Source organism: Mastomys coucha, unplaced genomic scaffold (assembly GCF_008632895.1).
Source record: "Mastomys coucha isolate ucsf_1 unplaced genomic scaffold, UCSF_Mcou_1 pScaffold20, whole genome shotgun sequence".
Classification (NCBI taxonomy): domain Eukaryota; kingdom Metazoa; phylum Chordata; class Mammalia; order Rodentia; family Muridae; genus Mastomys; species Mastomys coucha.
The window spans coordinates 54969423-54984155 of NW_022196903.1; positions in this window are offsets into that span (position 1 = coordinate 54969423).

Sequence of the window (14733 nt, forward strand, 5' to 3'; positions counted from 1 at the left end):
ATTCCTCTCAACAGGATGCCTGTCCTGCTATTTAGCCATAACTGGCTTTGAGACCCATGATCCTTCTTCCTCAACCTCCTGAGGCTGGGGTCACAGATGTGTGCCACTGTGTCTTGCATAAAGCATTTTTAGGAATATTCATAATGCAGCACAGTTGGATGAATAAAACAAGATGGATACTTGGGATGATTGGCACAAGCTTCCATAAAAAAAATTAATTGATGAAGCTCAGTATGATCTACTCAGCATATCTGGCTCACACACCTGTTAAGTGTTAGATCAGGCTTTCCTGTGTATAGTGCACAGAGGAAGCATATAAACTCATTAGTCACTACAATTTCATCTAGCACTCTAGACACTGGGTTTTCATTTTAAGGACTTTATGTATTGATCTGATTTTAGAACAAAATGGGCACAAACTTACTTGCTTGTATTCTGACTTCAACAGAATTTCTTCCTTCAACCTCTGTTTTTTCTTCACTAACGATCTGTTTTTCTTTAGGCACTCCTACTGTAACTAGTCATTTATGCTTCTACAATTTTTTACACTTCTTTTTGCAGTGTTGTATAGAGAAACAACATTTCTGGGTTTGTTGTGGTGGTGCTGACAACCCTTTGGCTTCTGACTTTGAACTCCTATTTCTGCATGTTCAAAATCAGCACCTGGGGAAGCAGAGACAGTTTAGGAAGCTACTTGAGCTGTAGCTGAAGCTCTCTCACCAGGTTGGGCTCACTCCTCTTTGCTCCCAGGCTTCTTCAGGCTTTCTCTAAATGGCTGGCTTTCATTCTTTAAAGGGTCTCAGCAACACCTCATTTCATTACTATCAGAAAAGCATCTGTCTGTGCTTGCACCTTTTATCTCTTTGAAAACCCTGCACAGTTTCCACTTGACCAAAGCCACAGGAGATCAATTATCCAAGAGTCATTGCCTTCTGAGAATTCTTAAAGGAAAACACTCCCCTTCTGAGATGAGTTAGCAGAAACAGTAGGTTCCTCATTCACTCCACAGAGCACTAAACAAGTCAAATTGAATTCTATGTCATATAAGCTTTGGGGTGTATTATTTTAACTACAGACTTGACAGGGCCTGTGCACATGAAGCTAGTGGCAACATTTGGCTGCACTCTCCTTAGACACAAAGTCATGTTGTTTCTGTAGCCAGCCACTGGTATAGTTCAACTCTTCCTGCTCGTAGGGCTTCAAACATCCAATTAAAGGTGACAGGGTCACATACTGTAATATGCATTCAACTTCTGTTAAAATGAAAATTATTGGAACTGTTACAGTCCAGACAAGGAAGTACAGACCACACTGCCTATGAAGCCAAATTAAAATCCTTTATTAGCTAGCCAAAGAGCTTTCAGTGCTAACACACAGGGATACATCCTATATAAAGATAAAAATTCCAATATATAACATTGTCCAGTATAGGTCAGAGAAATCTGGTAACATCTATTTGGTCTACACATTGATCAGATAATTTGGTTATGCATTTGGGTTTGGTCAAGGTCATGAAAAATTCCAAATGTGCTTCAAAGCTCAGACGTCACTCTTCAAGTGTTTAAGAATGGGAAGGAACAGACATGAAATAAACTCTGGGAACTCAGGAAAGCTGGCATTACCTTGAAACTTCAGAACAAGTAAGTGTTGAGATGGTACTTGGGAATACAGATATTTGTATGCTAATAGAATTTCTAACTCATACCTCATCTCATCACATCTCTTACCTCATTTAATTTTTTCCATGGGGCTTTAAAGAAGGTCCCAATGCCTGTCCACCTCACTGAAAATTTCCAGGAGATATACTAGGAAGAAGCCAGATTTGAGCCTTACTCTCTCAGATTTCTTGCTTGGACAAAAAAGAGAGAGAGAGAATATATAGAAACATATATGACATATATATATATACATACATATATATACACAAACTTTATATACTTTATATATATGTATATATATACATATATGTATATATATATACAAACTTTACAGATGGAAGAAAATAAATTTGTTCCATAAAAGTTAGACATTACAAAATTAGATTCTTGGCAAATCAAATTCTTGACAAATGTTCACAAATTTGAAAATATCAATAAACTTTGTAAATAATTGCACTGTGTCTACTCTTCTTAGAATAGAACAAAACTGAGGAAACAGACTAAGGGAGAGATGATTTTGCTTTCAACATAATTCAGTGGGGAAATTAGGATGGATAATGAATGGAGGACTCTTTAATAATCTCATAGGAAGACCCACAGAAACTGTACTATAACAACAGGATCAAGTGTTCTCAAACAGCCATCTTAGCTAAAAAAGGTTCGCAGAATTAAAAGTGGGCTCATTCAGAACTTAAAGGTCTGCCAAACCCAATTTGGAGATCTGTCTCCCTTTATTTTGGCCCTGAAATCCAGTACAGTGTTGCCTTGTGCACTTCAATAGTTTTAACTTTCAAATCCTCATATTCAGTGGGTTCTATATGAAAAGACATGCAGCAACATTCCAAAAGCAGTCACTGTCATTCACTTAGTCATAGTTTAAAATCAATGCAATTCATTATTATACTAAGTAATGAGCTTCATTGGGATGTCTTCATACAATCATATAACACTTAGCTCATCTTAATCCCCAGTATCTTCTCTAACCTGCCTCCTCTCTGTCCTATGCCTTTATGGCTCCTCCTTATTGAACCAAAAAATTTTAAATATTCATCCCAAAACAAGTTGCAATTCTAGTTCATGAGGCATTGCATCGGTTTTAGTTTTATGACAAGAATGCTAGGCTGAGGATTTACATTTGGAAGCATACTAGAAATTATTTAAATTCATAGAACAGGCTATATTCACCATGCAAGCTTGGGAATTGAAAGGTTTAGGACTGGAGCACTATAATGCCTTAGTGTTAAAAGGTAGAGCTAAAATAACCCAAAAAGGCAACCAAGTGGGAGCAATTAACTAATGTCAGTCAACAGAAGCCCCTCTGTGACAGCTGACTCAGTAAGGTCATCCCAGAATTTCAGAATGAGAGTCTGAACCAAATGTTAACCAATGGTGTGTGGAAGAGCAGTGAGGAAGTCACTGATGACTTAGTGAAAATGTTTTTCGAGAAGTGGAGGGAATCAAAGCCAGGGTGGACTAGTTTTATCAAAATAAAACACAATCAAGATTAAGACTAAAAATAGGAAGCAGGGTTACAAAACTTTTCAGAGTTTATTGAAAAAGAGACAAAGAGAAGAAGATATCCACTGTGGCAGAAAATTGAATCCTAAAAATGCTTTTCTAGGGCTTGCCTGATATGAGGGAACACACATTTAATCTTAGTGCTCAGGAAGCAGAGACAGCAAACCTCAGTGAGTTCAAAGCCCCTTGGTTTACACAGTGAATTCTATGTTGGCCAGGGCAACATAGGGAGACCCTGTCTCCAAATCAACAATATGAAACTTTTTCTAAGATTAGAATAATACGTTTAAACGATGGTAATGATTCAATGAAAAGCAAAATTCATTGATGAAAAAGAGAGGCAAAAACTGCTGACATGGTGGACAAAAGCTTGTCAGAGGAGATGCAGCTAGTACAAAGATGGGCTGAAGCAAACCCTGATAGTGTAGCTTAATAGTTACACTCACTGGAGGGACCAGGTAGGGAGACGTATTGAAAAGTGGATGTCCTCTGATTGTTCCAGATTGTTGCTGTAGTGAAAAGAAATAACATAAACTGAAAGTGTCAATCGGAAAAGTTTCTCTCTCTTCTTCTATCTGTCTCTCTCTCTGATTATGTCTGTTTGTCTCTCTCTGTGTCTCTGTGTCTCTGTATCTCTGTGTCTCGGTCTCTTTCTGTGTTTTCTGTCTATGTCTCTCTCTCTCTCTCTCTCTCTCTCTCTCTCTCTCTCTGTGTGTGTGTATGTACCTATGCGTGATTGAGAAGGCAGGCAGAATATTATTGATTTAAGGGCCTAGGGCCTATGGGAAGTTTTGTTTGTTTTGTTTTGGACAGAAAATTTAAAGGCTATTAATCAGTCTAGTGGTGTTTGTCCCCAGATACATTTTATTTTCTGAATTCAACAGTGAATCATGATGTTGGAAAACAGGTGAGATGATAAATGGAATGCCTGTTAGAGATAGTGATGATATAGAGGGGAGGGAGAGAGAGACAGAGACAGAAAGGCACAGACAGAGACAGAGACAGAGAGAGATTGGTCTTTTAAGACAGTTTCTCAGTCCTAGAACTTGCTCTGTAGACCAGGTTGGCTTGGAACACATAGAGATTCACCTGCCTCTCAAAGTGTTGGGATTAAAGTCATGTGCCACTACCAGGCCAGTCATTTTGATCAAATATTATCTCTTTCAACAAAAAATGTTTCAGCTAACCACCAAAAAAACAAACAACCCAATCAGAAAAATGGGGTATAGAACTAAGCAGAGAATTCACATTAGAGGAATCTCTAATGGCTGAGAAGCACATAAAGAAATGTTCAAAGTCCTTAGTGATCAGGGTAATGCAAATCAAAACAATCCTGAGATTCCACCTTACACTAATCAGAATGACTAAGATCAAAACCTCAGGTAACAGCACATGTTGGCAAGGATGTGGAGAAAGGAACACCCCTCTATTACTGGAGGGATAGCAAACTGGTACAACCACTCTGGAAATCAATCTGGAGTTTCCTCAGAAAATTGGAAATAGATCTATCTGAAGATCCAGCAATATTACTCTTGGGCATATACACAAAAAATTCCCCACCATGCCACAGGGGCACTTGTTCCACTCTGTTCATCGTAGCCTTATTTGTGATAGCCAGAAGCTGGAAACAATGGATGTTCCACAATAGAAGAATGAATACAGAAAATATGGCTCATGTACACAATGGAATACTACTTAACTATTAAGAATGAGGTATCCAGAGTTTTGCAGGCAAATATATGGGACTAGAAAATATCATCCTGAGTGAGGTAACTTAGACTCAAAAGAACGTGCATGGCATGTACTCACTAATAAGTGGATATTAGTCAAGAAATGACCGAATATCCAGGATACAGTCCACAGAACTGAAAAACATTAATAAGCCAAGGGGCCTAAGTGAGGATGACTCAATCCCACTTGAAATAAAGAAGAAAGAAATCACAGGAAGGAATGAGGTGGAGGCACCTGGGTGGGAAATGAGACAGGGAGGGGAAGAGGGGGACATGATCAGGTATTGGGTGGGGCAAAAGTACTGAAGCCTTGAGGGCCAGCAGAAAGAATGGAAACAGGCAAACTCTGGAGGCAGCATGTGGGGGACCATCCAGAATGTACCAGAGACCTGGGAGGTGAGAGACTCTCAGGACTCAAAGGCAGGGACCAAAGATGATATGCACTACAGTGGGGAGAGGGAACTTATAGAACCCACCTCCAGCAGGAAGACAGGGCATCAAGGGAGGGATGGAGTTGCCATACCACAGTGAAAAACGCTGACCCATAATTGTTCATGTCTGAAAGAACTGCAAGGACAAAAATGGAGAAGAGCATGAGGAAAAGGAAGATCCAGTGACAGACCCAAAGTAGGATCCAGTTCAAGGGGGGGAGGCGGGGGGCAGGGCAAAGCCTGACACTATTACTGAGGCTATAGAGCGAGAGCTCACAAAAAGGAGCCTATCAAGACTGCCCTCAGAAAGACCCAACAAGCGGTTGAAAGAGTCAGATGCAGATATTTATACCCAACCAATGGACAGAAACTGCTGAGCCCTGTGGTTGAATTAGGGAAAAGCTAGAAGCTGAAGAAGAGGGTGACCTTGTAGAAGGACCAGGAGTCTCAATTAACCTGGACACCTGAGATCTCTCAGGCTCTGGATCACCAACCATGCATTATACACCCGCTGATATGAGGCCCTCAACACATATGCACCAGAAGAATGCTGGGTCTGGGTTCAGTTCAAGAAGATGCACCTAACACTCAAGAGACTGGAGGCCCCAGGGAGTGGGGAGGTCTGGTGAGGTGGGGGTGAGGGGTGAGGACATCCTCATGAAGACAGGTGGGGGCTGGAGAAGCAGGTATGAGAAGTGGAACAGTCAGAGGGTAGACATGGAAGGGGATAAAATCTGGAGTGTAAAAAAAAATTTAAATATTCTTTTAAATGTGTTTCTTTAGTTTCCTTTGTGCTTTCTACAGCTTTTGCTTACTGGAAAGCATGAGGTCTGTCTTGTGCAAATCATATAGAATTTACTGATGGCATGGCTTTACTGATGGCATGGCACTAATTGCTTCACTGCTGTCTGCTTCTTGTAAAACGATGTGTATATGACTATGCCGGGCAAGGAGGGAAACAGACTGCCTATAACCTAAGTCGAAACTGTAAATTTTTATTTTCCAGGGAATTCTTCAAATTGAAAGATTTGGATGGTGGTAATAAGAACACTTTGTCCTCTGTGCTCCAAATCATTAAAATGATTATTATGGATGAAATTTAATTATGTTTTTGCTCTTGCACAAATAAAGTTATCACCAACTTGAAATCCTTTCTGCATCCTGAGGTTAGCCTGTCACCGTAATTAGTGGTGACCATTATTTGTCTTCCTTCCTGCAGAAGTGAATATTAGATAAGATGTACTCCTGAGAAAACAGGTTTGTTCAAGCTTTCCTTCCAGATCTGGGTCAGCTCTCCAGAGAAGCCAGGCCTCCACACTTGGAGATGATTCTACAAAGTGATGGATACACACACATCGAAAAGGTTCTGGGAAAGTCTTTGAGAACGTCAACCCTCCCACCTGCCATTCACTGATGGATAAATGAAAAGACAGCCATCTACTCTTTCACCTGGTTAAGGCTACATATAGCTACAGATGAAGAAAACGAGAATGTGAAGATGGTAGTTTTTTTTGAAGCAGAAATGACAATTTACCAAGACAAGCAGTGTTCAGATGAACAAGAAACTCAGGGAGAAACGATTGCCTTTTGAAGTTTGAGAGCTGTTCCTGTGCTAAAGGCCTAATCTTGCTAAGAACTAGTCAATCATCTCAATGAGAAAATTGGATTACAGTGTGACCCAGGGTCAGATGACTTGAAGAATATTCTTTAGAACATTCAGTTAAATAAAAATCCATCCAGCAAATTCAATTCTTCCTTGATATGAGATATACTTTTTTCCCAGCCATTACCTTCACTTTTTCTAACAAAAATGATGAAGTATTACTTAAATAGTACTAAAGAAGAAAGGTACTTTGCAGAGTGATATTTTCTTTCTCTTCTCAGTGATCATGTGAAACATGATATATTGTTGGCATTCCTTGCATGGCTGGCTCTCTTGCAAGTGTGTGCTTTTAGAATTTCAGTCACTGTTAAGAGATGGTGGCAATTGTAGCTGTTTGGCTTCTCTTACTAATTAGCATGCCTCAGGGAAGGCTGGTCCCTTCCCTGGACAGAAATCTTTTTAACCCAATTATGTGTATGGAATAATAGTGATTGAGTAAGCTAGTTCTGGCAATTCTATTGCTTATTGACAAATGATTATTTAAGAGACAATGTGAGCAAATTCAGACCAGTGGAAAGCAGGAGATGGTTAAGCAATTAGAATTAGTCTCTAAATCTTACAAGATGTCAGATAATATCAGTATATGCCCCTTAGTTCACCTGTACACATCGCTGTCCCAGCTCATGCTGTTGGTAACTCTGTAGCTATCCTGATAGCAGAAAGGAAAACAAAACAAAACTAAAAGAACATCTAGCATGATGGAAAAGGCAAAATAAAATATAAAACTTCAGGTATTGAGTTATTCTATACTGACGCTGACCTTTTTATTTGGTAACCTGTGGCTTCTAGGAAAAAGCATTACCCTTTTGTAGGGCAAATCCAATTGAGCTTTTTATTTGATGGTCTTTCTCTTTAATATATGTTTGTATTATGCATATATGTATACATATATATGTGTATGTATATATGTGACATATGTATAAATGTATATAATATATGCATATGTATGCATATCGTTTATATAAAACAGTAGGTTTCCATGTAGCTTTTTCAAGCATTTTAAATATTAGTTGTCCATCTCTTCCTTTTTCCTGTACCATACCTTCCAAACTTTCCTCCCACTTAAATTTCTATTGCACTCAATTGCCTACTGATGCTAGGCTCCTGTTGCTGAATACATCAGATACTTTGGTCACAGGACATAGAGAAATTGAGTTGATACTAACCAGAAAGCTTGTTTCCTGTGGTCAAGCTTCCAAATAACAGAAGATGCTATAGAGATCACTAGTGAAAAATTCATCAGCCCTATTACCCAGATATGCACAATGCATCAATGAACATCAATCATGATATGCTTAGCAAGATATGTGCAAGGGTGTAATAGTTGCATTTAAGTTATTGGGATAATCAATTGCTCTTGGAGCAGATTTAACACCAGCTCCCCAGGAATAAATGCATATGTGGTACCGTAAATCTGAACAAGAATCTATTATTAGGGAGCTCATTTGCCCAGGGAGTGAACCTGATTCTATTTTTTTTTTTTTTGAGAAATAGATACATTATTAAACTGCCTTCTGAATTCATATCTCTATAACCATAGTTTAGTTCAGCTATCAGACTTCATCACAAAAATTTATTTGTGCAGTGAGCATTGTGTTAATGTAGAAAATTACAGTTGGTTGAAGCACAAAGAATAAATATGTGTGGATTGCTTGACCACAGATGGGACATGTATAACACACACACTCACACGTGCACACACGCACACACACATACACAGTTCATAGAATATAAAGGAACAAGATATAGAAAAATTGTAAGAGCCAGAAATTTAGGAGGACTGGACTGAAGCCAAATCTTTGGAATGTTATAAGACCAGGCCATTCATGAACTCACAGTAGGTCTGATTACCTACACAGTATCTTCCCAAGATGAAGACAGTCCATCTTCTAGTTTGGAAATGGTAGGTGCTTAGGAGCCCTAACTTTTAGCTGAGGAGCTATTGAAAGTTGGTTGCTTTTAGGGCAGGGAGCGTCAATTTTCTTTAAGGATGTTGCCACTGATAGGGTGATTATGCTCCAGTAGATGGAGCTATACTCATTACGTTTATGGACATCACAAGCTGGACCCTGTGAATTATTAGTAACAAAGTACACAAAATCATGAATGAGTGGATATAGAGGTGGGGGGATAGGAAGAGTTAGGAGAATAAGTGGGGTGTGTATGATCAAAATACATTATATTAACATATAAAATTCCCAAATAGTTAATAAAATATTTTATTGTATTTTAAGCATATGACTGGTTTGCTTGCTTGGATGTATATGTTCCATCTACATGTAGTGCCCATGAATGCCGGGAGAAACCATAAGAACCCCTGAACCCCTGAAAGTGAGTTACATCTAGTTGTGAGCTACCATGTGGAGCTCAGGCACAAACCAGGTCTTCTATAAGAGCAGTAAGCATTCTTAATTAATCCCGCAGCCATCTGTCCAGCCACAAAACAGGAAGTTAAGAAAAATATAGCCAGGCAGTGGTGGCGCATGCCCTTAATCCCAGTACATGGGAGGCAGGAGCAGGCAGATTTCTGAGTTCGAGGCCAGCCTGGTCTACAGAGTGAGTTCCAGGACAGCCAGGGCTACACAGAGAAACCCTGTCTCAAAAAAAAAAAAAATTAGTCATCAACTCATTTTAAAGAAGTAGTGAATATTCCTAAATATCCAGAAAACACGTCTCTCCAGTAACATAGTGAGATGGACAGAAAGGCAGCTTTTATAGGCATAAAAAAAGAAAAGCCATTTCAAGGGTTAACAAGAGCAATATTAAGGAAAGCAATGTTTTGAAAAGCAGATGGTAGCAGGAAGTGGTGAGAAAGAGAAGCAGTAGCTTTACAGAAATCACTTGGCTAATGCTTAGAGCTTGAAAGGAACAAAGCACGAGCGGGTGCTTATCAACTAATTTTCTAATCATGATACAGTGACATTGGATCACAAGTAGCACACCTCTAGGCAACTTAACAAAGAAAGGATTTATTGGGGACTTACACTTCCAGATGGATTGGAATCCATCACAGTCTTGATGGGAAACAAGACAGCGGGAAGGCAGGAATGGCACTGAAGCAGCAGCTGAGAGCTCACAACTCAGTCCACAAACAGAAAGCCTAGACAACACTAGGAATGGGAGGAGGCCTAGGAAGCCTCTTGACACATCTTCTCCAACAAGATCATACCTTCTAATCCTTCCCAAGCAGTTGCATTGACTGGAAATGGAGAATTCAAGCATATGAGTTTATGTGGGCCATTCTCATTCAAACCACTACAAGCTGTTTTACAGTGGCTCCTTTACAAGCCTCACAAGACTTAGAGACTTCCATCTCAGTGTGCTTGCTTACTCACTTGAACATGCAGTCTCTTCAACTGAAAAAGCCTTTAATTCTCCATTTTACTAGGTCTCCACAATCTTTACCTCTATTTTGAGTTCTGTCTGCTTAGAGGCAAGGTAGGTACAAGTAGAATGTGGCATGTCTGGGAAGCCTAGACTGTATCTACTTCTCACAACTGGAAGACTGGATGGAATTAGGATTATTTGTATACAGTAGAACACCCAGTGAAGAGGACTCAGGTTTGATAGAAATTTGCTCCTTAGTTATATAATCTTGATAAATGTGAGGAATAACACAAGCTGTAGGAAATTGTCCTTTAGAAAATAAAGAAATTCCTCTACAAATTAGAGCCTACAGTTAAGCACAGATCTCCTGTGAGGCTTCTGACTACCAGCTTCCAGTTGTAGGTTAAAAGGCATTTCTACAACCTTGCATCAATGCCCAAAGAAGAGTGATTAGATTACACCATTTTACCATAGTCATTATTTTATATTAAAAAGAAAAACAAAGCAACAAAACAACAATTCAAATAAATCATTGAGATACACTGGACCCAATTTTTTTTTCATTAACACACAAGACAAGTAGTGAACCTTGGGCTCAGACATGCTAACTTTTTGAAAATGTCTCTCCAAATAGCACCTCACTCTGCTAAGGACGCATTGCCCAATTGCTTGGATCCTGTGTAAGTGAATATGACTGCTTGGCACATAGGGGTAGGAAGAAAGCTGCAAATGTTTGTCAATGATTTCAGAGAATTTGAAACTTGATGTGATAAGTCAATGGGGCCTGAGTGACTTGATTTTCTTAGATAACTTTTCTGTTACATAAAAGTGAAAGATGTAGACAGTTGTAACCAAGCAGGGAATAAAATCATCTTTCACCCTCTGTTTCAGCTATATTAGGTCTCATTTGAAAACAGAAGACTCTGAGAGGAACACTTTTGGCCTCATTGTGTTGGTTAGACTCATTACTCAGAGCATTAACTTTAAGAAAAAGCTGTTCAAAGGAGAGAGAGAGAGGTGGTCAAACTGTGAGACATGATTTTTGATGCTTTGACAAGTAAGTCCAGAGCAAGTAAAAATTCTCTAGAACTTGTCAAAGTATTGTTAAAACAATCATTGTAAAGGTAAATACAGTTTGCTCTCATTACATTTAGAAAATTGCCAAAGATTTGATGCATTATTCCTATCTACTAAGCCTTAAGAGATGAGGTTGAAATTCTAACTATATTTTCTCACTGTTTTTGGTACCATAAAAGGCATCATATCTCCTGTCTATGATTCATACCCTGTTCTCAGGCCAGTTTATAGCTCTAAATGTGACTCAGCCTTGACTGCAGGCATCTCCTCCAGGTGTCCCAGAAAGGAAGCATTGATTCTGGGTTAAATGTTAACTCCCAAAGGCAAAAACCCCAGGTTCACTTTGATATGTCAGCATGGAAAGCAGCTTGTTTTAACTGTCCTTGAAAGAAATGTTTGAATATCGGCTCTAAAATTTCATCTGCCAGATGGTCTGTCTTAAGCAGGCCTGCTGAGCAGACCTATTAGAAGCCTAAGTATGCCTGCAGTCTACATGTGAATTCCCCAGGTTGACAATAAATATTTAAAGAATTGCTGGTGCATCAGAAAAGCAAAACTGCACCCTGCGTCCATGCACAATGGTTTATGAATGCATCTGCTTCCTACTTCTTGTGTTTATAAATACATCTCCTTCCTACTTCTCATAGTTTATGAATACATCTGGTTTGTACTTCTCGTCTACTTGTTTTTATACAATGGAGATGAAGTACTTGGGTTTCCAAGAACTCACAGGATCTTGCACTACTTACCTAAGTCATATAATCATAGGAAACCACAAAAGTGATCCCAGGAAGGAAAAAAGAGGATGGGAGGGAGGGGGGAGATCATTTATGTTTCTAACACAAGCAATACATGTTCCTCATAGGTGAGAAGCATTGCAATTTGGAGTACTATGACTGACTACAGTTACTGATTCATGCAAATATTGTTCAAATCTATCCTAAGTACTGAGACTATAAAAATGATAATGATGATCATAATAATGTCTATATCAATAAGTAAGCAAATACTATAGTTTCTCCTAGCATTTATCTTACTTTTCAAATTCTTTGAGTATGGTACAACTCCAGTTTATAGATATAAAATTTTAAGCTCAAAAGCAGTAACATTTTTACTGCTAATATAGAACACCTGCAATTAAATTATGGTCTCCAACCTGGGCATGGTGCCACACACCTGTAACTCCAGAACTTGAGAGCTGCGGGTAAGAGGTTCAGAAATTCAAGGCTGGCCTCTGCTACATAGATAGTTTAATCCCAGTCGTGGTTACATGAGACTCTGGCTCAAAAACAAATAAACAAAGAAATGTGCCATTTAAACTTAAACATTTGGACTTTCTGCATTTATCTATTCACTAAAAAGAATTCAATTATATTGGTGTTATAGAAATTATCATATATAGAAACCCAACCAGGGGTTTCTACCCTGCCTTGACATTTATTTTCCAGATAAAAGTTGCACACAATCTTTATATTTACAATAAGCCTTAAAAAGCATGAGAGCTAGACAGATACCTATCCTATATGTTATTAGAATCTACATTCCTATCAATAACCCCAAGTTATTACTTAATATGTTTATCTGGGATGCTCTTAACTCCAATTGGCCAGCCCTCAGGAACATGTTTTCTTAATTTCTAACCCATGGTGGCTTCTCCTTCCTTCTCCTACACCTTCTTCTTTCCCCTTGTGCTTCTTTTCTGCCTCAAAGCTCAGGAAGCCTAAACCCTACCTATGTCTCTCTGACCCAGCTCTTGGCTGTGGCATCCCTATTTACCAGTCAGAAATAACTTGGGGGCAGGGTCTATATGCAGACTTCAGGTCTTGGGGTCCTTTACTGAGCATTACAACAGACAGCAAGACCAAACCTCAACATATAAAGAAGGATGCCTGCATTTTAGATGGATTAACTATGGTGAATGGTGACAGACTGAATCAAACAGGTCCTATTTATGAAGAAATGTGGAAAGATAATAAGTACAAATAAATGTAGACACACAAGTCAAGGAATGGATGAAAGGGGGAGGGAGAAGGGAAAAATTGAGCTATTGATTCTCAATATATGAATGATACAAGGTAGCAATATAACACTTAACTAGATTTTCCTGAGTTAGGTGTCATTGTTGGTCTTTTCTTATCAAGGACCTTTCTCATTAAGGACAACAGAGAGCTTTCTGATTGTTCAGTCATAATGCCAAGGTTGGAGCTGGAATAAGTATAATACTCTATTTACTTTAGTACTCCCTAAAACAAGTAAGACCTAAGAACAATTTTTCTTGTTGACTGTAGTTTTATGAAATGAAGTGTTTATTTATTTATATTTATGTAGTTAGCAAATTCATTATTCAGCTGTGAATCACCAGTGCTGATGCAAGGTCCATATTTGTCTTGCTTTGAGTGGGGAAAGTGGAACACAGTTGTACACGGAGTCTGTGATGGTGTGTCTTAAGTCATATCACCACTTTGCATGGAGACAACCAATTATATTTTCAAATTACACATTTTTGTATTTTGTGTGATGTGTAGAAAAACTTGAGTGTCCAAAACCACTTTTCTGTCCATGAAGCTAACAACAGCAAAAACTCACATTTATTGAATACCTGTTATATCCTAGACACCTGGCTGCTCTGATGCTTCTGACAAAAGAATCATCAAGAGTCATTTTTACCTTTGTCCACAATAAAACATCTTTTGATTACCTATTCAAAAAAGAATGTTCTTATAAAAGAAAATCTAGAGAGTCTTAAGGTAGTTAAGTAGACAGGGGTGAAGGTAAATGAGGGAAAAATTACAAAGAAAAGGAAAGTAATTTTGAGGAATTTAGACTCTATCTAAAAGTCTTTTAAGAAATAATTCCCTTTAAAATAGTTTTGGCACCTTTGATAAGACAGAGGTTCACTTTGAAACCTGAGTGTATCTCACACACACACAGAGATATGCAACTATGACTTCCATGTTTCAGAGGCAGGACAAGTCGCAATAGCTTTCAGTATTAGTTAGATTTGAACAGTCTGTCCCTACCAAAATTCACATTGAGGCTTAAGTGGAGTAGTGAAGACAGGTCTAGTAGGAAGTCTTTTACAAATCAAAGTTGAAGATTATAAAATTATTTATTTACAGTTATCAATGGATTCTTCTTCTTTATGAGACTTAAACATCCCATCAAGGGAGTGGAGAGATGGCTCAGCAGTTAAGAGCATTGACTGCTCCTCCAGAGGTCCTGAGTTCAATTCTTAGCAACCACATGGTGGCTCACAACTATCTGTAATGGGATCCAATGCCCTCTTCTGGTGTGTCTAAAGATAGCTATAGTATACTTATATACATAAA